Below are 24,926 nucleotides of genomic sequence, written 5' to 3'. Positions count from 1 at the left end.
TAGATCCTGAGTAGCTAGGATGACAAGCTTGAGCCACATGTGCTCGGTGACTGTGTGGACCTAAGCAATGGTTTCAAGTACATAGTCCTGGGCCTCACCTGCTTTGCTTCAAGAACTCATTAATTTGGTCTTCAAATGCTGTCTTCAATTAAACATATCCATAGTAAGAAAGTAGAAGCTTTGTGAATGAATCTTAGAAAAGACAAAAAAAATGCAAATCAGGCAAGCAGGTGGTATAGACCAAGCTCCTTGTTCAGTCTGACAATCTAGTGCTTAGAAAAGACCCTGGCACTTCCCTCTGAGGAGCTCAACAAGAGTCTATAATCCAATTGGACCACCTTCCCAATCTATCAAGCTTTATTGAATAGAATAAAAATGACTTCTCTCTCCCTACACGTAATGTCTTCCCTTCTCTATCCTCTGGGTTCCTCTACCTGATTGTCAATTCCATCATTTTTTTCTTGCATTTGATACCTCTACTGCTCATTTAACCCACTCAAATGCCTTCATTTCTTACAAAAGTGCTATTTCTCCAGACAAAAGAGCTTCTGCATTGACCTTATTCGTTTCTGCAATAGCAGGATGGTGCTCTCAACTCATGCTCAAGATAGAGTTATTTTCATCCTTCCCTCTCCAGCATCAGTTTCAAACATTCTTCCAGGCTTACTGACTTAGCTCTCACCTTTTTTATTGTAATTAATAGAAGGGTTACATTATATTCACCAAATACAAGGTACATCGCTTCACATACACTGATACCCCTTCTCATGCTTTTGTCCCTATTTCCTTCCCCCACTCCCTCCCCTCATCTTGTTTCCTCCTTCCCTATCCTATTTCAAATAAACAAACATACACAATATACAAGATAACAAGGTAAGATACTGTAACAATATGAGAATGACCAAGGGACAACAAAAGAGATAAGAAATAACATAGTACATTAAGAACAACAATCATACATTATATGGCTGTTGTTTCCATTTCCTGGAGGTCCTTTCATTTAGCCTCATCCTATATAGCCTTATGTATCTAGGTTTTGCCCTATTGTAAATCTCTGGTAGGAAAGTCCAAGGTTTATACTAATTATGACAAATGAGGAAAGCCATTGAGCCTATGTTCCTTTGAGTCTGGCTTACTTCACTTAATATGATTTTTTCTGTCTTTCCATTTCCTTACAAATGGGGCGATGTCATTCTTTCTGATAGCAGCATAGAACTCCATTGTGTATAAACATCACATCTTGTTGATCCAATCATCTACTGAGGGGTATCTGGGTTGGTTCCATATCTTTGCTATGGTAAATAGTGCTGTAATGAGCATCGTTGTGCTAGTGGATTTAGTAAGTCCTTGTTTCTGGATGCTTGGGTAAATGCCAATTAGTGGAATTGCTGGGTCATAGTGGAGCTCTATGTTTAGTCTTTTGTCACTTCCATCTTTTGCTACTTACTTGCTCAGAATATTTGCTTCTCCTTTTCCCCCTAAAGCTTCCTCTTTTCTGACCAGGATGCTACTACTTGGGATCTTTCTATCATTATCATCATCCGTACCACTTCAATCATCCTAACACTGTCCCTAAAACTTCAAGAATCTACACCATTGCCCCTGTAGAGAGCAAAACCCCACAGCTCAGCAGTAGGGGGAAAGACGGCAAATAAACTAAAACTTATGCCACAGTTTGCAGCACAGTGCCATCACTAATTGCTGTGTACTTCTCAGTCTTCTCATCCCCCAAATGTACTTAATAACAATAGTTCCTTTAGAAGTTGCTATTAAGGACTGATTGGTTAACAAATGGAAGAAAACGTGGAATAACAGTTGGGAGCAGTAACTCAACCACTCACTCCTACCTACTTGGAAAGCAGTAATGAGAAATCAAGGCTGTTTTTACAAAAAGAGGGAAGGAGGGGAGGGGAAGCAAGGGGGAGAGGAGGAAGGATGGACTCTGGAGTAGTTCCCCCAGAACAGCAAACACATTAAGTGTTAATTATACTGACTTGCACAGTACATCCTGAAACAGCCAATCATTCCTTTGTTAGGAACCATCTCTCATGCAGAAGCACGTTTCTTAGAGGCAGTATACAAATTCTTCTACTCATTGCCATGGCTCAGGTCTAACACATACCTAGCCAGGGATTGCATGTCCCCAAATCAAATTGTTCCTTAGATTACAAAATGTAGATAGAAGGCAGTTCCTACATCATAGAGAACATTGGTATTGGAACTGGAGACCTGACTTCACTATGGTATGTGCTTAATGAACCACATACCTTGGGATTTGTTGTCTCCAAACTTCACCTTTTCTGAAAAACAGCTCAAAATTGTCATACTTGTAGTCTTCCTCAAAGACAGAAAGGAACAAGGTAAAGTTTCTGTGATATCACCAACTAAGGACATCAGCATGTCTCCTGCCCAAAGGGCAATGCCATGAGGAATTAAGGAAATTCTTGGAAGGGGGAGAATGGCAAATTGACTAAAAAAATAACCCTTTTCCAAGTCTAAGAGAGCATTCTAAACAACTCTTGTACTTCCCTTATGAAAAGAATTTTAACATAATCTGCCAAGAACATGGCGGATTTTATTCCTGTTCAAATGTGGGAATATTTTCTCGACATAACCCTTCTCTAACTTCCATATGCTATTAAGGTTTTCTTGTTGTTCTTAACTATTTTTACAAAATCCAGAAAGTCCATATAGAAAAAGTATGGAGGAAAATAAAAGAGTTGCCACCCAGAGTAATTTGGAAAGTTTCTCATACCTAAAAAGGGAATTTTTAACCACAACCATAATCATAGATGTTCCACAAGCAAATCAGAAACAACTGCAAGATAAAACACCAGCGAGACAATGTGGCAGCGGTGCCCCCAGGGTTCAGGTGGCAGCTCCAAGACTTACAAGACCAGCTACAGGAAGTGGGAGCTGCACCTTTACACCCGCCCCCGCCAGACCACCTGTGGCAGGCTGAGGAAGCCGACAACCCCCACACACTTTCCAGCTGCATCTCTGGCACCCACAAAGTACGCACACGCCACCAGCCAATGTAGAACATTCTATCACAAGCACCCATGTGAAAAGGGAGAGATTTTTCAGCTTGCGATGAGTAACCTGTGTTAGATTCTATCACCAAGATCCAAAGCCAAGCTAAGGGGAGATCCCTCGAAACACCCCCACACAACTCTGATAAGGCTATACAAGATATCAAGATCAGATTCTCGGGGTACTTGAAAGGCTGAGGCAGCAAATCCTGCGGTAGTGAGTGAGGTCCAGGCTCTTAGGGGCTGGAGCTCTTGCCTGTACTGTTCAATGACAAATGGAAATGTCACTGGGTCCCAAAGCAGAGTCCTACAGGACTTCCAATCAGACTGGACAAAGAACAGACCAATGACCCCATGACCCCACATTGTCCTACACATGAAAAGCCTGGGTTTCACTGAATGAATGGAATTCACATGCTCAGAGTGGGGTTCTTTAAAGGGGTTGCTGCTTCAGAAATTCACAAAAGCCATAGAAGTCAAGTGGAGAGAAGAATAGGAGAAAGTTAAGAAGAACTGTGTATAAGTCATTTAAAATTTTTTTGTTCTACTTGAATAATTTTTATCACTATTTTAAGCAGCTAAATTAGAATGCACCTGCACTTTATTGTGAGAGAACACACCTGCTCTCCAAATATGACTTGAAAATAATTTGGGTTTCCCCTCTACCTACCTAGGATGCTCTTATTTTATATTTAAGTTGGAAAACAAGAAGAAAAGGTGAATAAGTTCAAATTCTGACCACAGTTTATAAACATAAACAAATTATCAGTGGACATTAGCAAAAAAACATGATACTGTAACATACTTCCATAACACAAGCTACACCCACTGTTTGGAAGTCCGAGAAGTCTCATATCACTAAACTTCTAACAATATGCAAAGGCTATCCACAAACACAAGGAACATCTTCTAGAACACTTAGGCTGTAAGAGCTCTGCCCTAGGTTAATATCCCTCTACTCTAAAATAATTGTAATTTACCACTAAATTCTTTGGCCACTGACGCCAGAGAAACTGTCTCAAAATTATTCCCATATTCCTATTCCCTATGTAATTATATAGAGCCACTTTTAGTTAGAGCATCAAAAAATGGAGGTTTTCTTCCTCTGGCCTAAGTCTGATAATACTTGTAAGTAAACTAGCTACATATCTTTTTCTCAGTGCTGAGGAGTGAACCCAGAGCCTTGAAAAGAACTCTCCCATAGTCTTTCCCCCAGCCTTTAAGATACACATCTTTAAATGATCAGTTAATGCTAATAAGCTTTAAAGGTAGACACTGAAGTCTTTTGTGCTGGCAAACCCTAGGAGCCATATTTCCTTTAGACAGGATGCCTTTGGGTAAAAGTCTGCTTTAATTTTTTTCTACTAAAAACAGGTTATAGTATCTGTAATTGCCTTTTTTTTTCAAGAATGTAAAGTCTACTGCCCGTAGATTTACCCAAAGCAAGAGAGGAAATTTTTGTATGTTTTTGAGAACTGTAGCTTTCATTATAGATTCTAAAATGGAATTTCCTGCCATTTGCCCATCCCCATGATACCCTGGTAAAACAGCCATCCTGGAACCAATCTCATCTTAATTTCCCAACATCATTTGCAAGAACTTCTCTTGGAGAAAAAAAAAAAACAAAATTACAGCCATAAGAGAAACCCAAGCAATATAATTTCTGTATTTCAGAGTTAGCTCCTCCAAACTCTTTCAAGATAAAATATTTTTACTATTTCCTACTCATCTTGGACCTTCCCATAGTGTCTATATTAATATATTTTTGATACACTATTTGAGAGACCCACAGTTTCAAGTGCTCACCCCTTTTCTCAAAGTATATTACAAGATGAAACTTTGGCCTCATATACAAGAAAATTGAAAAATTATGTTTCTTAAAAACACAATTAAAATTATGCTTCTTTTGTCATCCCATCTGCAGATCTACATCTATATAGATATAACAAAAATGCACATATATGTTCACCAAAAGATATGTTCTCAAATGTTTGGGAGCAGTATTATTCACAGTGGCCCCTAATAGAAAACTGCATAAGTGGATAAATGGTGATAATACAGTCACATAATAAAATGCTATACAGCATGGAGGATCAAACTTCAACATTAACTGATATACACAACATGAATGAGTCTAACCATTTCATTTATATTATTTGATGAAAAATGTCATAAAGCACATGTTATATAACCACTTACATAAAATTCAAAATCTGGCAAATTGAGGCTTTTACAAATCAAAATTATGGTTACTGGAGAGAAGTTGTTCTGTATCTTCAACAGCTGGTGAAATCAAGGTGTTCATGTAAAATTCACATGTGTGGCATATATATTTTTTCTCTATGCATATTAGTATTCAATTAAAGAATTAAATTATCTACTTCTTGCAAGGAATTTATTTATGGAGAAAACTTAAGTGGCTCATAATAGTAAAATGGAGAGGGTTTTTTTCACCATTAATTATTCAACCTTTGTTCCCAGTTGCCACTCCTGTAGAACGAAGCTAACAGGGAAGATCAAATGACAGGATACTTAATGTCTATAAAGTAAGAAAAATGTACAAAGACTTGTCACAATTGCCTGAAATACTGATACTGTACTTATCCAAGAATTCTGTAAAATTATGATTCTAACATATAATGATTTTCCTAGCAGAGGATGATAATAGCTCAATAGCTATGTACATATGACCATATAAGATGATGCTAAGCAAAATGAACTCCAGGATATGGAAACAAGAGGTTTTTCTTTGTGATTGTTTTTAATGTACTATGTGAAGTTACTTCTTTTTTTCTGTCTTTTTCTCCCCTATGGTTTATCCCTTGCTGTCACTGTATGTTATTTTGGTACCTGGTGGATTCTATATACGATTATTTGAAATAGGGAAGAAAGGAAAACAACAAAATGGTGAGACAAAGGACAAAGAATGAACCAGCGTCACAGTGATAATCAGGAGACAATATGTTGAAAATGAAGTGGACAACCTGGCAGGTAGGGGGGAGCAAAATGTGGGAAGGGTATGTACTCACTACCTTACATGTGTAACTGTAGTTCTTTTGTACATCACCCTGATCACAAAATTAAATTTTAAAAAAAAGATGATTGCTATGGACAATAAAAAAAGAAAAAAAGAAGGAAAAAGATTTTATTAAACTTTAGTGGTGATCTACTATTAATTTTTTTGCTCTATAATGAAATGCCTAACAATCAAAGGTATACAACCAATGTGTTCTATTCAAAATTGTTAATTATTATATATTAATTATTATATTATTATTCTATTCAAAGCATCCTGACCAACCTCCAACCTGAGATGTTGATAATAAAGTCTTCCCCTCAGATGCTGGTTTCTCACTGGATTTCTTCCTAACTCCTTCTACTTAGATACCTTTTGCTTTCATTGCTCAGTTGTTCTATCCTTTCCCACCTTTCTTCCCCGTCCCTCTCCACTCCTCCCAATTGCATTCCTCCTGCTTCTCTTGTGAGTTTGGCCCTATCCTCTAAACTCCTGCCCACTCTTCAGAGCCTAGTCAAGCCATTCTTCCTAGAACACTTTTCCGGGCCATGGAGAGCTTTTCTTTCTGAAAAACATCTTTTCTTTTAGTGCCTCTTCTGTCTGCTGGAACAACTTCAGATTCTAGAAATGAACAGCTATTTCTCTCCCAAACCATGATTTAATAAGTCATAGGCTCAGATCTTGCCTACCCAGGAGGCTATATTTTTCCCCTAAAGAGAGGAGCTATGTAACATTTACTTCAATCCTGTGCAATACTTCGCACATTGTAGGTATTAAATGCTTGCTAGCCAATGCTCTTATTGTGAGTTCAAGAAAGCAAGTGTCTCTAAAAGTAGGACAAATGTGCAGATTATGATTTCTCTGCCCCTGCTGGTGTCTCACCTCTAACGCCTTTGCTAAGTTCTGATCTTCTTTCCTCTGAGTGCTTGCAATCTTTAGTCTTTAGAGTCTACACCAGCACTTTGAAACAGAAACATATGTCATTTAAAATTTCTAGTAGCCATATTTAAAGTAAGAGACAGGCCAAACTAACTGTAATCTTTCTACTTACCTCTGTTGTATGCAAAACACTATTTCAACATTCAGTCAATGTAAGAAAAACTACTGAGGAAAAATATTTTCTGTCCTTTGGGTACTGAATCTTTGAAATCTAGTGTGTAGTTCACATTACATCTCAAATTGGACTGTAGTCACACTTCCAGTGCACAGAAACCACATATGATCCAATAACTAGTATACTGAACAATGCAGGCTAGAGCTCAGACCATTTCCGAAAAAATACATATATAAAGGCTGATAAATGCAAAAGGGATATAGAGTCATGTTTCTACATCATTCTCTTAAAATCAAAAGATAAGGCGGGGCTTCATGGCCCATGCCTATCTATTTGTGAGGCAGAGAAACAAAGAATGTTTTGTTTAGGCTTGTCCAGTCCAAAAATAAATTTAAAAACTGAAGCCTTATCTTAAAAGCCAAGCCAGGCATAGTAGCTCATACTAAAATCCAAACTATATGGGAGATAGAGGCAGAAAGATTGTGAGTTTGAGGCCAACCTAGACAAAACTGGCATAAATCCTACCTTGAAAACAAAATAACGCTTTAGTCCAACTATTTAAAGACAATGTTTAATTACAATAAAAGAAAAAAAGGTCTGAGATCATGGTTCAAGTCGTAGAGCACTTGCTTAGCAAGAATAAGGCCTTGTTTCAATTTCTAATAAATAAATAACTATACTTCCAGTGATTATTTGCCATCAAATAAACATTCAATGTCATCATTCAATGCCAATCTCACAATCTCTGTATTTAAAATGGTGACTAAATAAAAGACACTGATGTGATATTATTTCTAAAAATAAATTTATAAACATGGTTTTAGGACACCTCTAAAAGCATAAAGCTATAAACTCAGAACATGGGGACTGTGATGTCTCTATGATGCCCTTTTCAGAGCACCCAACCCAGAGCTTTGCACACAGAGATAAATAAATAAATGAAGCAAACAGACAAAATCTTCCAGAAAAGTCTAGCCTTCTACCCTACAGAATGTTACTAATAATGTAATATGATGACACTTGTTCCCAATCATTTATGGGTTAAGAAATCAAACCCTGGAGAATCTCATTAAGACAGAATTTAATCATAAAATGAGAGGGAAATGTTGCTATGATAAAAGTAAAGCATTATAATGCACAAAAGTTATTAACATATCTAAGACTATGTGGGAACCTTTGTCATACTTTATCTTATCTCAATAACAGATAACAAGATATTACCAAAGCCAACTAACAAAGTATAGTTTCTTGGTTATTTAATCCCAAAAGAAAGTAGACCTAAAACGAAGTACCTACATCAAAGAATTTAAACAAGTAACTTAATCATGAGAAGTTTTCTCTACTCATTTTTACCATATAGTCTACCTCATATCTCATTTTAAGTCATGTAAGACATTTTGTGTTTTGGAATTTTATGACTATCATATTAAGTACTGGTTTTGCTATGGACATCAAAGAACAAATGACTAACTGCATGGAGGGGAAAAGATTAAATGAATCACGAATTCCATTTGAACTTCGTCAGTTAAAAGGATAATTAGCAAAATATTTAAGGGAAAAAATAAATGAGCTTAAGTTAGTCATATCTTTGAGAGAGGGAAAGATAAAATTATTTTGTACTTGCCTGATTCTAGATCCATCTGAAAGATAAAGGGGTGTGGTGTAGAATTATTTTGAAATATTCGAACTTCAAAGGTTCCCACAAGGTGGAAATAGGAAATATGTACAAGAAAAAAACAGACTATAAAATCCAATGAACTCGGTGATATTTTACTATTTAAATTCTTGCTGGCGGTATACTTAACAGATATCCAGAACCCTAATTTACTTTGTTAATTCATATAAATATAAGAAAATGTAGCCCTGTCAAAGCAAAATTCTAGCCCTTTTTATTCAAAAGAATACAACAATATTCAATCACATCTTAATTCCAATAGTAGCTCAAATATATATATATATACACGTATATATGTACCTATATACATATATATCTATATATGTAACCTAACTTTTACACAGAGAAAAACGGACAAGTGCATTTAAAACTAACTCATTAATAAATACTTGTTTGGCCTTTGCTGCATGCAATATACTCAGATGGTTTAAACTGTAATGTTGCCCTATCAACTGGTAATTTGCAGCTCAGTATGCAGTTTATCAAGTGAAAGCACTGATTCTTATGAATTAGGAGGCATCTTAGAAATATTTAGCCAATGCCTTGCAAATGTTTGTATGTAACCCCATGGAAATCCTGATCAAAGGCAATTTCCATTTCAGTTGGGTGGCCAGGGGGAGACATGTTCGATTTCTAATTTTGTAGGAGGTACATTATAGGTTTGAACTCAGAGCCCTACATTTACACCATGAGCCATGTCCCAAGCTGTTTCTGCCTATGGTTATTTTTGAAACAGGGTCTTGCTTTTTACCTGAAATCCTCTAGTTATGCTTCCCAGCAGACACTTAACATCATGGCCAGCTACTTCTGTTGAGATGGAATCTCATAACCTTTTTTTCTTTTTTTTTGAATGGACTATCCTCAAATTGTGGAACTTTGTATGCATGCTGCCTTCTTAAACATGCCACAAAAATCAACTTGATTAGAAAATAAGAAACTGGTTTCCAATGTAATTATGACAATTCCTGCCACTATCTATGAGAGCCTATTCATCTACATCCTCACCAACACGTGGTATCATCAGTTCTGTTTCTGTCTTTGCTAGTTCTGGGGACTGAACTCAGGGTCTGGGCACTATTCTTAAGCTTTCTCAAGGCTAGTATTCTACCATTTGAGCCAGAGCCCCACTTTTGGCTTTTTCTATGTATACAGTTCCAAGGAATTGAACCTAGGGTTTCCTGCATGCTAGGCAAGCACTCTACCACTAGGCCACATTCCCAGCCCCAGTGCTGTCAGTTTTTAAACACCTGCCAATCCAGATAGTATGTTACTATGATTTTAATTGGCATGCATTTGATTATTAATAAAGAGGAACATATTTTATATATTTACTAGCCATTTGGATATCTTCTTTTGTGAAATGAATCTTTAAGTACATGAATGTACAGTTATCATTTTTGTATTGAATTAATTGGCTTTTGCCTCCTATTGATTCATATACATGCTTTACATATGCTGGACCACATCACCATGAGGCCATATATAGTTCCAACTCCTCATTGTAAAGCTTTCTATTCTTCAAATCTTACTGGTGGTCTTTTCCCAGCTTCCATCATATTTCTCTCTTAATGTCCATTCTGGCTTGGGGTCACAAATTCTTGTATACTTTACCTTGGGTATCATCTCCAGGATAAAACTACACAAATTCTTTCCAGTCAGGGACTGCAATTTTATAGTAGTATGATAGTTCACACAGTATTCTGTGCCTAACAGAATTCTTAACAAAGAATCTCCAATATATTAGTAATGATTTAGAATCAGAGAAGTGGGAAACTGTACAAAATAAAAACATAGTTCAAATCAAAGTATAACAAAAAACTATAAGAAATTCAAGTACCAGGCAAAGGAATCTGAATGTTTTCTCTTGTCAGAAAGAAGCCACAGGTGATGGTTTTGTTTTAATATGCTTTATTTCTGATGAATCTTGGAATCTGTGCTTGCTAAGAATTCTGCCATTTGAGCCATACCCCGGTCTTTCTTGCTCTGGTTATCTTTTAGATAGGGTCTCCTAATTATGCTGGGGCTGCACTGGACTACATCCCTATTTACACTTCCTGCCACAGTTCAAATGATAGGTACTATTATATTCAACCTTTTGTGTTGAGATGTGATTTTATGAACATTTTGCATAGAAGAGTCCCAAACCTCCATTCTCCTGATCTTGAGTAGCTAGGGTTGCAGGCGTGAGGTGTTACATGACTCACAGGTGAGTTTTAAACCAGAAGAGATCATTTACTGACTCAATCAATTATTTCCTGAGTATCCCTTATTACTTAACATATCTGGGAATAAAAGATAAAAAAGAGTAACATGGAATCAAAAGCTAACAGTAGACAGGAAACTTCTTAAAATGTACTGAAAAATTCAGTGCAAAAGAGTCAAGATTAACGCAGTTTCAACTCCCAGAATTCTTTTCTTTTTGCCATTTAATAAAGTAGTTTATGTATACAGTGCTTCTTTATCTGTGTCAGCTCTTCAACATCTTCATTCCCCTTCAACTTGAAGAATTCTAATTGTAAGCTTCCCTATAAAGAATTTATTTCTAAGTCCAGCAGTCAGATGCAAAAGTCTCTGGTTCTCACAGCACTGAGGCTAATGGGAAATGGGAACATTTAAAAAGATTATGCTCAGTGTCAGTGATTTACACCAGTATCTGTAGCTACTCAAGAAGCTGAAACCTTCAGATCTTCATTGAAAGCCAACCCTAACAAGCAAGTCCACGAGCTCCTACCTCCAATTAGCCATATTAAAAAAAAAAAATGCAGGAAACAAAAATGCGGCTCAACTGGTAGAGTGCCAGCCTTGAGTGAAAAAGCCTAGGAAGAACAACTAGGACTTAGTTCAAGCCAAGTAGCAAACAGTGATCTCTCATGGTCAGGCAAACCAAACTCCAACTGCACCAAAGAGTAAGAGTGGCCGCATTTAGATGTAAAGAGGCTACAAACTGTGACCAGCAGTCCAGCTGGCTGGGATGTGCAAGAATGTACAGGGCTGCCCTGGCTGGCTTGTCAGCTGTGGAAAGGAGGTGGCTCACTTCTTTCCTGCCCAGTGCTTCTCTCCACTGCCATTTCAGCTAACTAGCATTTTCTGTTAGCCCTCCCTCCACTTGGAATCCTTTGATGGTGACTCAGATGGCAAGAGGCTACTCAGCAATCCCACAGCCCTCCACAATCCACAATAGAGGCTGTGTAGGAGGCAGGCAGCTTGGTGGAGCATGGTCTTATACCAGTTTTTTCCCTTTCTGCGTTTTGGAAGGATTTGCTTTTCAGCCACATTTCCCTCAAAACACATAATGCTGGCAGGAGATGCTTAGTGCACAGATTTCTAACCGATGAAAGGATCCGAGTTAGGCTCATCAGTCATAATGAAACTCAAAACAGCAAGTAAAAAAAAAAAAGAAAAAAAACCAATAGGGTCATCATTACTCCTATGAAAAACAACAACAACAACAACTTCATACCTTAGGTGAAATTAAGAGGTCAGAAGCAATAGAAAAGAAAAAAAGAAGCTCAAACTAATATTTTCCAACCTTTCACTAAGAGCCAGGGGTAAAACCACATGTTTTGAAGGTCTTGCACTGTTATTATTAGAAATCACAATTCGATTGATACTGATGAGTCATTTGTATCGGCGGAAACCAAGAACTTCCATCAACATCATATTACCCAGTCACTGTGGCTTTTTCTTTATTACTGGTCAAAGCAGCTTCTGTATGTTGAAAGAGAGGGGGGAAGAAGAGAGAAGAGAGAGAATTGCTCAGGCCCTGGAAGCTTTCCCTTCCTAGCTGAGCTCCTTTTAATCATCCTTCTCAAGACAGCTGAGGATCATTTGATCAACTTGTATCTTCAAAAGGAAGTCTACATAGAAACCTCAGAAAAGCAACATTTCACTCTTTCAGATGAATATAAGCTAAAAATGAGCTAGGAAAGAAGAAAACATCCAGAAAATAAAAGCTAGCTTTTGAATGACCCTGGGGCAGGTGCTTTGTTTTTGTTTTTATTTTACATCAAAAACATGTTAAGGATATGAACAAAAGCTGTCATCACACAGGGACTCAGGTCCCTCCCACTCTCTGCCCTGCTTCCCACAGGGACAAGTGGGTCAGGTTTCAGTTACACCATGAAGGCCTAGGCTAAAGGCTTATGCAAAGTAGGAAATTTCTATGCTAAGTAGGAAATACAGCATTTCCTTCTCCTGATCCCTTAAAGATTTCTAGACAATCAGTTTCCCTCAAGTGTTTCCAGAAATGTGATTCGCTGTACAGTCCCAAGAGAGTCAGGAATTTGCCTAGTTTTCTATCCTACAAGCTGAAGACTGTGTTTACCTACAGGAAGAAGGGGACCCAACTCAACCGTGAGCAGCTCTGAAAACAGCTGGCCCAGGCTCCAGCCAGAGCTCACAGGATGGCTGCTACTGGGGCAGTTTACAGGAAGGCCAGCTGAGTGCTGTAAGGGCAGCCAGTGAGTCAGCAGACACTTCCGGAAGGAAATTGCTGACATGCTAAAATGACGTGCACACAGAAGATGCACACACCTACCCAGAGGACACAAAAACAGGGTGTGAGAGAATCAGCCACTGGGATCCTATTTACAGTTATGCCTGAATTCCAAGTTTAGTCCAGAAAGCCAAATAATCCATACTGTAAAAGAAGTAACACTAATAGTAATTGATATTGGTAATAAACAAACAACTCACTCTGTGTTCCAATGTGAGCAACAGCTGCATTCAAATCTCATGAGCCAGTTAATTTTAACTGACTCTAATTTGGACTAGATTTAACTGCTTTTCCTCCCTTCTGAAAAAATCAAAATAGTTGCCGAATCGACCACAAGACCTGGTAACAGACAAGCACAGTTCCTGTTTTTCAGAAGGGACTTACTTTCAAACCCACAATGTCAAGATGTTTAACATAGTGGAAATGTAAAATTCATTCTTTAATGTGGAAGATTTAAGCCTTACATGGATTCAAATCCAACCAGTGTTTGGCAATGAAGCAAATAACAGAAATTATGTCTCTTATTTTCTTTCTCCTTTAATCAAGTATCCAAAAACCCATAGGAAAGCTGGTCACCTGGAGTTCAGAACATATTTCTCATAGTAAAACTATCATGCCCATGAGCTGGCATCCCAGGACAGTTGATGGAAACATTTCTAGTGCAAAAATGTCGCTGAGGGCTGGGAGTTTGGCCTAGTGGTAGAGTGCTTGCCTAGCACTAGACCTGGGTTTGATTCCTTGGTAGCAAATACATAGAAAAAAGCTGGAAGTGGTGCCAAGGCTCAAATGGTAGAGCTCTAGCCTTGAGAAAGCCCAAGGACAGTGCTCATGCCTGTAATCCTAGCTACTCAGGAGGCTGAGATCTGTGGACTGAGGTTCAAAACCAGTCCGAGCATGAAAGTCTAAGAGATTCTTATCTCCAATTAACCACCAGAAACCCGAAAGTGGCGCTGTGGCTCAAGTGGTAGAGCACTAGCCTTGAGCTGAACATCTCAGGGAGAGCACCCAGGCCCAGAGTTCAAGCCCCACAACTGGAAAGGAAGGAAGGAAGGAAGGAAGGAAGGAAGGAAGGAAGGAAGGAAGGAAGGAAGGAAGGAAGGAAAGAAAGAACACCACAACAAGAGTTCCCACACTAATGAATGGAAAGCCCTCTTGATTGTGTTTGGATAAATCTCTAATCAGCAGAGAACAAGAAACACAGGCTTCTAAGTAAGATTTTTAACTCAAGGTCTCAATAAATAGCCCAGGAAAAACTTGAATTCATAATAGTCTTGCCTCAGCCCCTGGAGGGCAGAGATTATATGTTATCACACCAAATTTCAAAGTGAGACTTTCATACTGCAATGTGGCTTAAACAGTTAAATTCACTTTAAAATACATGATGTTCCCTTATTTTAGCATAAAATATCATTATAAACTTCTTTATATTTATCAATTAGCAGTACTGACTGGGCAAGGGGAACTTTTTTCTTTGGGTTCAAAAAGGAAACAAGGGGGATGGGGGGATGGGGGGGGAGGGTAATGGGTACCGAGACATGTGAAAGGGTATCAATGTATGTGAATTAATGCACCTTCTATCTGGCAAATATCATGTAACCCTTTTATTAATTACAATAAAACTATATTAAAAAAAAACAAAAAGGAAACAAATCAGGCCAGGAGATTGGCCTCGTGGTAAAGTGCTTGCCTAGAATGCATGAAGAGCCAGGTTCGATTCCTCGGTACCACATACATAGAAAAAAAACGAAAATGGTGGTAGAGCTCTAGCCTTGAGAAAGTCCAAGGACAGTACTCAGGCCCAGAGCTTAAGCCCAGTACTGGCAAAAGAAAAAAAGGGAAACAATTCAAGAGTTGGGAGAAGATAAAAAGGAGTAGAAAGTTATAAAGAGGGGGTAGTAATAGACTTTGGAAGCAAGGAAGACATAAGCATAATTATATTGCAAAAGCAGAGGAAAAGTAGGAATTGTAGATATATCTCCACAGGGACAGTTCCCTCCCCAAAAAGGGTCTGGTAACTGAACCTCAGCAAAACAACAGGGGACAGACAAGTCCAGTAGATAGTTCCATGGGCCAGCACAAGATGGCGCCATCAACTCAACATAGCATGGTTGCTGTAGGAGCATGGGAGAGAAAAGGGTGGTATGGAAAGCAGTTCAGACTCTTCATAGCTAGATATTCACAGATAATAATTCTATCTGGAATGAGCATGGTTCCATTAATCAATCAATCTCTCCTAACTGTTACCACATGCAAACAGTCTGCAACGCACCAACTTAGAAATCATTTTGTCAACTCAGGTCTTCTCAATGAAATTGAGGGGAAGGAAATTTGGGTGACTTAGGATAACCCCCAAATTTAACATTCAAGGGTGATAGAGACTTTTGGGGTCACTGATACTAACCAAATTCCTGACTGCCCTGATTCCTGATCACATGGCTTTCTCCTGGTTTTGTTTAGATGTCATAAAACACACAATCTTTCTGCATAAGTGACATATATATCATTAAAAATCTTTTACATATTGGTTGGGGGGGAGGAGATAGACCAGTACTAGAGCTTGAAATCAGGGTCTTAAACTCTGGCTTAGCTGTTTTGCTCAAGGCTGTTGCCCTATCATTTGAGCCAGCCATACTTCCACTTCCTTTTTTTTTTTTTCTTGGTTAGTTATAAATAAGACTCAATGGGATTTGATAACCTGGGCTGGCTTGAAAGCACAGTCTCAAATCTTAGCCTCCTGAGTAGCTAGGATTATAAGCTTGAGCCAACCTGTCTTTTATACTTTGCAGTATTATTGTCACTTATAGCCTTGAGCCTTTCTGCTCAAGGTTAGGTTTATGAACAACCCTTTATCTTTGTTGAAAAATGTGCTCAGTGGTAACCACTACTCAATTACCATTGTGTGAAATGCGACTTATCAACCTCCCTGATGTTCATCTTCCCATAGGGATGCATGGAAAGTAAGGGTTAACTTGCAATATGTCTACATTTTCCTCTTGCTGAAGGGGTAATAATATCTTTCACAGTTAATTTCATTTTTTTTTCAGTTTGACTCTTCAGGGCTTTTTCATTTGCATAATATGGAATCTTGAACCCATATAGATATTCTACAAATCAATGCAAGTAATTCTCACACTAAATCAGCAGCTTTAATTTAAGCTCATCATTGTTTGCATAGAAATCTTTATGCACTCATCTGCTTGATTTTAAATCATTTAAAACCTCCAACACTGACATACTAAGCATCTCCCCATTTAGCCATCTCAAAATTTTGATCTAAATGCTAAAAAAAAAAAAAAACAAGCATGGTATTCATTTGTACATTTGGCCATTCCCCATACTGGGATTTTTAAGTATACTTAATATTTAAGCAACTCCCAAGAATAGTGCCTCTTGACTAAAGATGACAAGTTGTTGTACAGTCCAGGCAGAATTAAGCTGAGTAAGCTTTTTGCATGGTGACCCTGTAAACCCCAGGTAATTAGGGGACACTGCCAAAACAAATACCTGGCTGAGTCCTTCAAACCCATTCAAATCTCTGGTTGAGAGTTGCAACATAGTAATCTGGCAACATATATAATCTCCTCCTGAAATTGACTAGAATGAGTACAAAGGTTACCTGCTTTTATCTGTGACTGGTAGTCAGTATTTCCAATGAGAAGATCCACTGGAATTGGTTCCTAATAATAACATTGTTCCTCTAGCATAGAATGCCCTATGGACTAGGAGACATAGTCTCTTATATGCTTTTCCTTCCCACTGAAAAAAGCAGAAAGCAATTTCTTTACCCAACAAGGGAAGGGTGTAACTACAGATAAACCTTTGGGACAAAGCCATTGACTGATGGTGTGTCTAGTTTATATCTTCTTTCTCATATCACCCCTTTCACGTTCTGATCCTTAAATGGACTAGAGACATGCTCAATCAGGCTCCTTCCCTGAGAAACTATTTTTTCAAGGTTTTCTTTCACATAGATGCCAACAAAATATCAAATATTTTTGAGTGAGATGGCCTACTTTTTCCTCTTCTGGGACCTGTTATTTAGACAAAGAAGTGGGAAAGGAGACATATATAGCCTGGTAGTTAAAAGTACCTGCTCTAGGAGGCAGACATCTACTGTCCAATTCCAGCTCTCCCACTATAGCTGGGTGACATGTGTGATTCGGCTTCTAATGACCACACTTAGCTCTGGCTGTTAGAAGGATTGAACTAATATAAGAAGTACATAGAAAAAAGCTCTTTGGTTAGCTATCATCAAAGAAAAAGAAAACTGAGGAATCTTAGCAATAGTATAGTGAATTTAAGTAGTTATACTCACAACACTCCTAAATTGTGCTTCCAAGAAAGATCTAAGTAATCATAACAGGTCTGTCCTCCCCCCCCCCCCACCACCCCTCGCCCCTGCTCTGGGAGTAGAGGGATTCGGACAAAAGCCAAACTCACAATTTCAGTTAAGATCCTCGCTTATGAGCGATCTCTGGAATTTCTGATCCCTCAATTACTGCCCAAATCACCTACATATGTTCAAAGTAGGAACATTCACTTGCACTTTTTCCAAGTACAAAAATGAACTAAATGGTACTTTGGGCAATTAGCAATTCTGTCTAAAGACTCGGGTAAATAAATCAATTCTGGACTCTGTTAAACAAGAACCATTATTTGCCAAAATGGCCCCAGAGGTAATATGGTTTATGCAATATTCCAAAGGGGCAAGGAGAGTAGGAAATTAATGGGATTAAGAGGCTAAAGGAAAAAGCAAGCCTCAAGATTTAAAGTGAACCTGAGTTGACCCACAATTCCTGGTAGGTGGATGGGGTTTCTCAACTAGTCAAATTCCTTTCATCATACCTTTCCTTCACAGATTTGGGGAGGGGGTGGCCTGGGGCTTGAACTCAGGGCATAGATCCTGTTCCTGACCTTTTTGTGCTTGAAGTTAGTGCTCTACCACTTCAGTCACAGCTCCACATTCTACTTTTTGGTGGTTTGTTGAAAGTAAGAGTCTGATGGACATTTCTTCCTGGGCTAGTAGTGAGGATTATAGGTATGAGCCACGGGCACCCACCCCTCCACAGATGTTTTAACAAGCTAAGCTGTCACTAACTGGCTAACATCATCCTCTCTACCTGATGGTGGGCTTCATGAGCACCAGGATTGGGTTTATTCCCCACCTACCATGTGATAGTCTGTGTGTGGAATGAGTGAATGAGGTATCAGTCTCTACTAAATAGCATTTCTGGATGCTTTTTTGGCCCATATGTAGCCTTAACATGAGACAGGTTGAGATGAAAATCAAATTTGCCAGGAATCTGTGGGACATCTTTGAAGCTTAAAATGCACCTTCACTTTGTCTTTCCACTTGTAGAATGAGAACCTCCACACTGAAGCCTCCCAAATTTAAGCACTAAAGCAAAGGCCTAATGAAACCTTCAATTGGCTAGACTGTGGTCTGCAAGAAACTCCTGCACCATTTGCCTAAAGAGGACCATAGAGAAGAGAGCACTGAGCAAATCTAGAGTGCTGGGAGACTTGGAAACTCCAGTACCTTCTTGTGAAAGTCACTGGAAATTTGTCCACATGCCAGCCAGAGTATCAGGAACAATGAAGATAATAATGAGAAGTATGAGGGCTAGAAAGTCGAGGGGCGGGGGGTTTCAATGTTTGGAAAAGGAGGAGATGAAAGCTGACACAAAGGTGGGAGGGAGCTGGCAACCAGGCCCACGCTCTCATCACATAGCAGCAGCATGTCCTTCAGCACTTAGGAAGAGAACAAAAAGGTCAGAGAGGAAAAAGGCACATCTCAGAAGCAAAGGACAAATCATATCAGGCTAAGGAACAAAAGAGAAGTCAACCAGGGGAATATGCTGCAGCAGTGTGATTAGGAAGTCACTGGGGAAGACCCAGAGGCACTTTGGCAGTAATTCCAGTGACTAGAACAAACCAGTATGTGAAATGCTTTTTGATTGGGGAGATTTATCACTGTGAGGGGAAACAAACAGCTCGAGGAAAAGCAAAAATAAAATTCCTATTTGGTTTTTAAAATAGTGCCACTACTAGAGACTCAATTTATATTTTTTCTTTTCCCAGAGCTGAGGACCAAACTCAGGGTCTTGCACTTATCAGGCAAGGGCTCTTCCACTGAGCTAAATCCCAAACCCCATAAAGTTACATATTCTTTAGAAATAAAATTGTCCTTGATAAAAGAACATGGTAGTTAAGATGATCAGGACACCATGTGATTTAATGAAGTAGCATGCTCATGGCAAGAGTAAGTTCTAGTTCCAAATAGACATTTAAAATTAACAAAGGGGAAAAAAAGGAGGAAAGTTTGAAGAAAGACGCTGAGTTAACAAAACTCCATTTGGATCAAAAAGAAAAAAAATGTGGTCAATTACATTTTAAGCAATCTTACAGAGTTTACAACATATTTAGTTCACAGCAAGTTTCAATTTTGACTATTTTAAGCAACTTTATGGCATTTATAACATGTTTAGTTCACAGCAAGTTTCAATTTTGACTTGACTAATTTGTAAATATTTGCATAAATTTTAAATATTTATTAAACATATTGTCACCGACAACCCGAAACTCTGTTCCTCCTCCCCTTCACTTTGATGCTGCTTTTTTCTAATATGGCTCTGCTTCGCATCTGTTTTTACCAAAGATATTTCAATATTTGTCATCAGCATTGACTTCTGAACTTCAAGTGCCTCTGGTGGGGCCATATGCTACTGGAGCTTCTTACATATCAATCTAGGGCAGGCAGGGAATAGAAAGGCAGGGGGATAGTCAGGTAGCTAAACCTCAGATGCTGATAAACATGTCCCATCTTATACTGACCAGTGCGTGAAGACAGGAAACAAATATTTAATATGTTACGGCCCTGAATGACATTATAGTGCCAGCTGTATATATTATGTATACAGCCTGGGAAATACACTACAAAAAATATCACACATTACACTCAACAAAGTGCTGGTTAGAACCATCCCATCTTGTAGAATTGCCTTCTTCACAGTACTCCTCTAAGGAGGTCAAGAGGGTAGTTAGCATTTTCTGACACAATGTGAACATTCAATAATGTTCACCTATTTTTCATTTTTTTTTTTTTTTGCCAGTCCTGGGACTTGAACTCGGGGCCTGAATAAGGTCCTTGGGCTTTTCCAAAGCTAAAGCTCTACCACCTGAGTCACAGTATTACTTCCGGCTTTTTTTTATGTATGTGGTACCAAGGAATAAAACCCAGGTTTTCATGCACGCTAGGCAAGTACTCTACCACTAAGCCAAATTTCCAGGCCTCACGTATTTTTAATAGGTGTTCTCTAATGCTAAACTCACATGGAAGTCTTTCGGCATTAAATACCCATGTTACCCCAACTAGTCAATAACTTAATAGAAGGGGACTGTTCAAAAGTAGACTACTTATCCACAAAGGATAACATTGTGTTCATGGTACATATTATTTAACCTTTCAGGTTGAATTCTCTCTTAAAGAGAAAGATTTCAATCCTTAAGAAGACTCAGTGTTGATGAAGAGATCAATTCCTGAGCAAGACTCATTTGACAGTTTAGACTTTTGTTTTACTTATATCTATTTTCTTGACAGTTGTAACCATCCATTTGGTAGACACTCAGAAATTACTCACCATGTGCCAGTCCTTTAGAAAAAACAGCTAAATCTACAAATATTAAACAATAAAATGATTTAGGCTATTCAGTGGTAGAAAATAGGCCATCTGCAGGCCAGCTCTAGATTTTACATGCATCCTGATGCAACATTTAAGAACAAACTTTGGGCTAAGATTTTGAAATAAGGAATCCCACAGAGGAAAATAATCTGTGTGTCTAGCGCCTCTTGGAGAAAAAAATCTTAAAATGCACTAAAAAAATAATAAAAAAAAAAACAGTATTATAGTACTTACTACCAGTTCCTGCCTGGCAACAGTAGGCAACAATGAGTACCACAGCATGGTAGTGTCCTCATCGTAAGAACCAGATACGTAATTTGTGGGGTGCAATAAAAGATAGAAATGAGAGCTCTTTTGTTTAGAAAGTATCTAAAGGCAGCAATAGAATGTTGAAGGAGGTATGAGTTAAAGAGGGCGAGGTGCAATTGCTTTAGTCTATGCTTGTGAAGCTGGTCCTGCTCCGTGCCCTCTACATGAACAGCAAGGTGACTTTAAGTATTCTCTCATTCATTTAACAATCAAGCCAGATATATCCCTAGAGATCTGAGGTTCAAATGCTATAGCCATGGAGCCAAAACAGCAGATCCACTGGGGTACTCTTTCTTCCTTGTTAAGGCAAAATCCACACCAGAGACACTGAGAGTTAATCCAAATAAAATTAAACTGCTCCCAACAATACAGATTGGTCTGAGCCCTTTTGTTGGCATCACAGAAGCCTCGATTACAGATTCTGAAGAACACTGGCTAATGAATAACTAAGTCACATCAGCTGTACAGTGGGCTCAGAAGCAAAGGGATGGCCTAGGAGAGATTTGAACATGAATCTGACCATCTGGCTCTCCAAGACTCACTTTGATCACAAAATGAATTGCAACAAATTGAAGAGCACATGGCTAGAGTTAATTGTCTCATCTGTAATCTGAACCTACTTTTAAGCAGTTATTACCCTCTATCAGGTGGAAACGTTTCCTACCATCACGGCAAAGTGCATTTTCCTGATGAACTGTAATGGATCATTAAATTCCATATCTGAATAACAATACTCTGCACTTATTCAATGCCTTTCATCCTGGGATTTCAAGGCAGTTTGCAAATAATTAAGCCTCTCACACAGCAGCCAGAGGTGAGTGGCTGAAAGGGAATTGCCCAAAGATATTGAGTCAAAGGGCATAATTCAATAGAAAGAGAAGAAATGGCTTCTACCGAGGGCTGGCACTATGGAAAATGAATTTGAAGATCTCAATTCCCTTCATACTGTCTCATTCTGTCTCTTCTTTCTGGAAGATTTTGATTTGTAATCTGCAAAAAAAAAAAAACCGCAAAATCACCAACAAGGGTGTTCGTAATTTAGCTATGAGTTCAGACATTTATATGCATGAGGAAGATGTGTTTTTCTGTGTAATCCTAGCATATACATCACAGACCGTCATTTCAGTCCACCTGCAGATTAGACAGCTAACAGAAGAATTTAGCACACTTAGGATTATGAAATGACAAGCTTGAAGCCTTCTAAAATCCAAATGGTGAAAATACTAACCAAAGTACTTTATTCCATGGTTGTATGATCTGATAGCCACCCCTTGTGTGAATGCTATTCAAGTTTCAGGATTAGAAAATAGTGCCCAAGTGGGCAATCAATGTATTTTTAAGATCAGAACCCTAGAAGGAGAAAACACTGTAACCATTTCCAAGTTTTTGTGGTGAAATTATAAACTCCTGAAAAACTGCATTTATAATGGAAAGGGTGACAGACTCTTCACTGGAGCCGTTTGAACGCAACACTGTAATTTAGCAATCTCTCTCACAAAACTAAAGACAAATTCCAACAAGATGTCATTTTTGACTCACGTTTATTATTACCTGCAATCATGAAAACTGCCGTTTACTCGAGAGCTGTTGGAGAACCAGGGTGGGGCGATCTCACATTTTAAGCAAGAAGCCAGGCTGCCTTGCGGAAATAGTCTGCTCACCCACAGTGGCAGCCTTGCAAGCTCAACTCCTGTCATGCCAGCCAGAGCCTTCGCAGCTCCACGAGTCTTTCCTACACGTTACATTTTAATGATCTGAGGAAACTGTTATCAGAGTTAACATCTCTAATTTTACTCTAAACAGACAAAAGCAAAAAAAAAAAATCTCATTAGGCATCATCTCCGCCAAGGGTCCCACTAGGCAGGAAAGGATTTTTTTTTTAATCTAAAGTAATTACCCTTTTTAGTTAAATACACACTCAACAGATGACATTTACTCAGAGTGTGAGACTGGGAAGGTGAAAGCCGAGTCTGGGCACCCGCGGGCCCCGCGGACCGTCTGCAGCTCCATCTGGGGGGGGGGGTGAGGCGCCCCCCCACCGTGTCCCTCTCGGTTCGGGGTGGCCATGGGTGGCGGCGACGATGACTGGGGGACCAGGCAGCAAGGTGCACCCTCTCCAGCCACAAGACAAAAACCACCCGGACTGCAGCCTCGCGGGAACTTCCTCCAAGTTGTCAAACTCGCCTACTTACGTGCAAAAGCCTGCTGGGGGTACCCCGTGCGCCCACGACCCCCGAAGCCAGTTCCCGGACCCTTCGAACATACACACCCTACCCCGCCCGCTTCCCCCAAGATCGTCCAGGCGGAGGGCGCAGGGATGCCCGCGCGCGGACTCCCCTGGGCACCGCACCTGGGACAAGCCCTCCGCCGTACTCGGCTCCGGGAACACCCTCCAGTGAAAGACCGACGGGGGGGAGAGAGAGAAGGGGCCTTGGGATCCGCTGGTCTCCGCGTGAAGCTCCGGGGCTGGGAGACCGACGCGAAGGTTGCGGGTGTGCACCGCGGGACGTCGGGGAGAGCGGTCACTCCGAAGCCGGGAGCTCCGGACGCCGAGCTCCGCGCCACCGCGTACCGACACTCCGGCCCTGGGTCTGCACTCGCGCGCTCCCGGGCTGCATCCTAAGACCCGAAACTTGAGCTTTGGTCGCTCTCCAGACTCGGTGGTCCGGGCCACCCCGCGGCGGCTTGACAGCGAGCGCTGAGGCGCGGCGCCCGCCGTGTCGGCGGAGCTGCGGGCGGAGCAGCGCCGGGCGCGGGTGCAGTGCTCGCCGCCCCGGAGGAGGCCGTCCGGCCGGGCTCGGCGGCGCGGCGGCTTTCGCGGGCAAAGGGGCCGGGGCGTCCCGGCCTCTCTGAGTCCGGGGGGGAGGGAGGCGGGGGCAGGGCCGTGGGTCTGACAGCTGCTCCGGCTCGCTCGGACGCGCGCCTCCCTCCAGCCCGCCCTCCCCACGCCTGACTTATTACCCTCCGCTCCTCCTCCTGCTGCTGCTGTTCCAAAACACCCGTCGACCCGAGCAAAATACAATGCCGCCTCGCCCGTCCGCCCGCCCGCCCGTCGTAAACAGCCGGGCGGGAGAGCGCAGTGGGGCCGCCGCGCGTCCTCCGGCCCCGCCGTTCCCACCCCCTTCCCGTTCCTAGAAAAAGCCTTCGAAGCGGGCCAGGCGCTGGCTGGGAGGGCGGCCGCGCGCCCCTTCCCGCGCCACTCCGTCCCGCGCCTCCCCGCCTGCCCCGCGCACCCGCTCCCCCACGCAAACTTGGCCCGCCGCCCCGCGCCTGGGCGCCGGGGCCCCGCGGCCCGGGGACTCACCTCGGGGGAGAACTTTGAGTCCTTTTCCGCCTCCTCGTCCCCGCGTCTTCGCAGTCTGCAGCAAACCGCCTGCCGGCAGCCGGCCGCGGGTGGGCGGTTCGGGGTGGGGGGAGGTCACCGAAAGCTCGCAGGGGAGACGCGCATCACATGGCAGCTCGTTCGCAGCCCCCCGAGTGTGACGGGAAGGGGGAAGGGAAGGGGAGAGAAGAGGCCGGGGACGAGAGCGAGGGAGGCGGGCGGCGGTGGCGGGCGCTCGCGTTAGCGCTGCTGCGATGACCGCGGCTCGGGCGTGCACGGCCGCTGCTGCGGCGGCGGTTGAGGCGGCAGAGGCGCGGCGGCGGCGGCGGCGGCGGCGGCGG

The 24,926-nt window shown here is 40.9% G+C and overlaps 1 protein-coding gene across 2 annotated transcripts in view; it reads right to left on the bottom strand.

The window, feature by feature from the left end:
* The window catches only part of Bach2 (BACH transcriptional regulator 2), a 362,229-nt gene extending 337,567 nt beyond the window's left edge, over positions 1 to 24,662 (bottom strand). For both annotated transcript variants that reach the window (XM_090338427.1, XM_090338425.1), the window contains exon 1: positions 24,568 to 24,662. The gene's annotated coding sequence lies outside the window, so the exon portion shown is untranslated. The remainder of the gene's footprint in view (positions 1 to 24,567) is intronic.
* Between the last annotated feature and the right edge of the window lie 264 nt (positions 24,663 to 24,926).

This window comes from Megascapheus bottae, chromosome 8 (assembly GCF_031878675.1).
Source record: "Megascapheus bottae isolate mThoBot1 chromosome 8, mThoBot2.hap1, whole genome shotgun sequence".
Classification (NCBI taxonomy): Eukaryota; Metazoa; Chordata; class Mammalia; order Rodentia; family Geomyidae; genus Megascapheus; species Megascapheus bottae.
The sequence above is the reverse complement of the archived record's forward strand: the minus strand, read 5'-3'. Positions and strand labels throughout refer to the sequence as shown.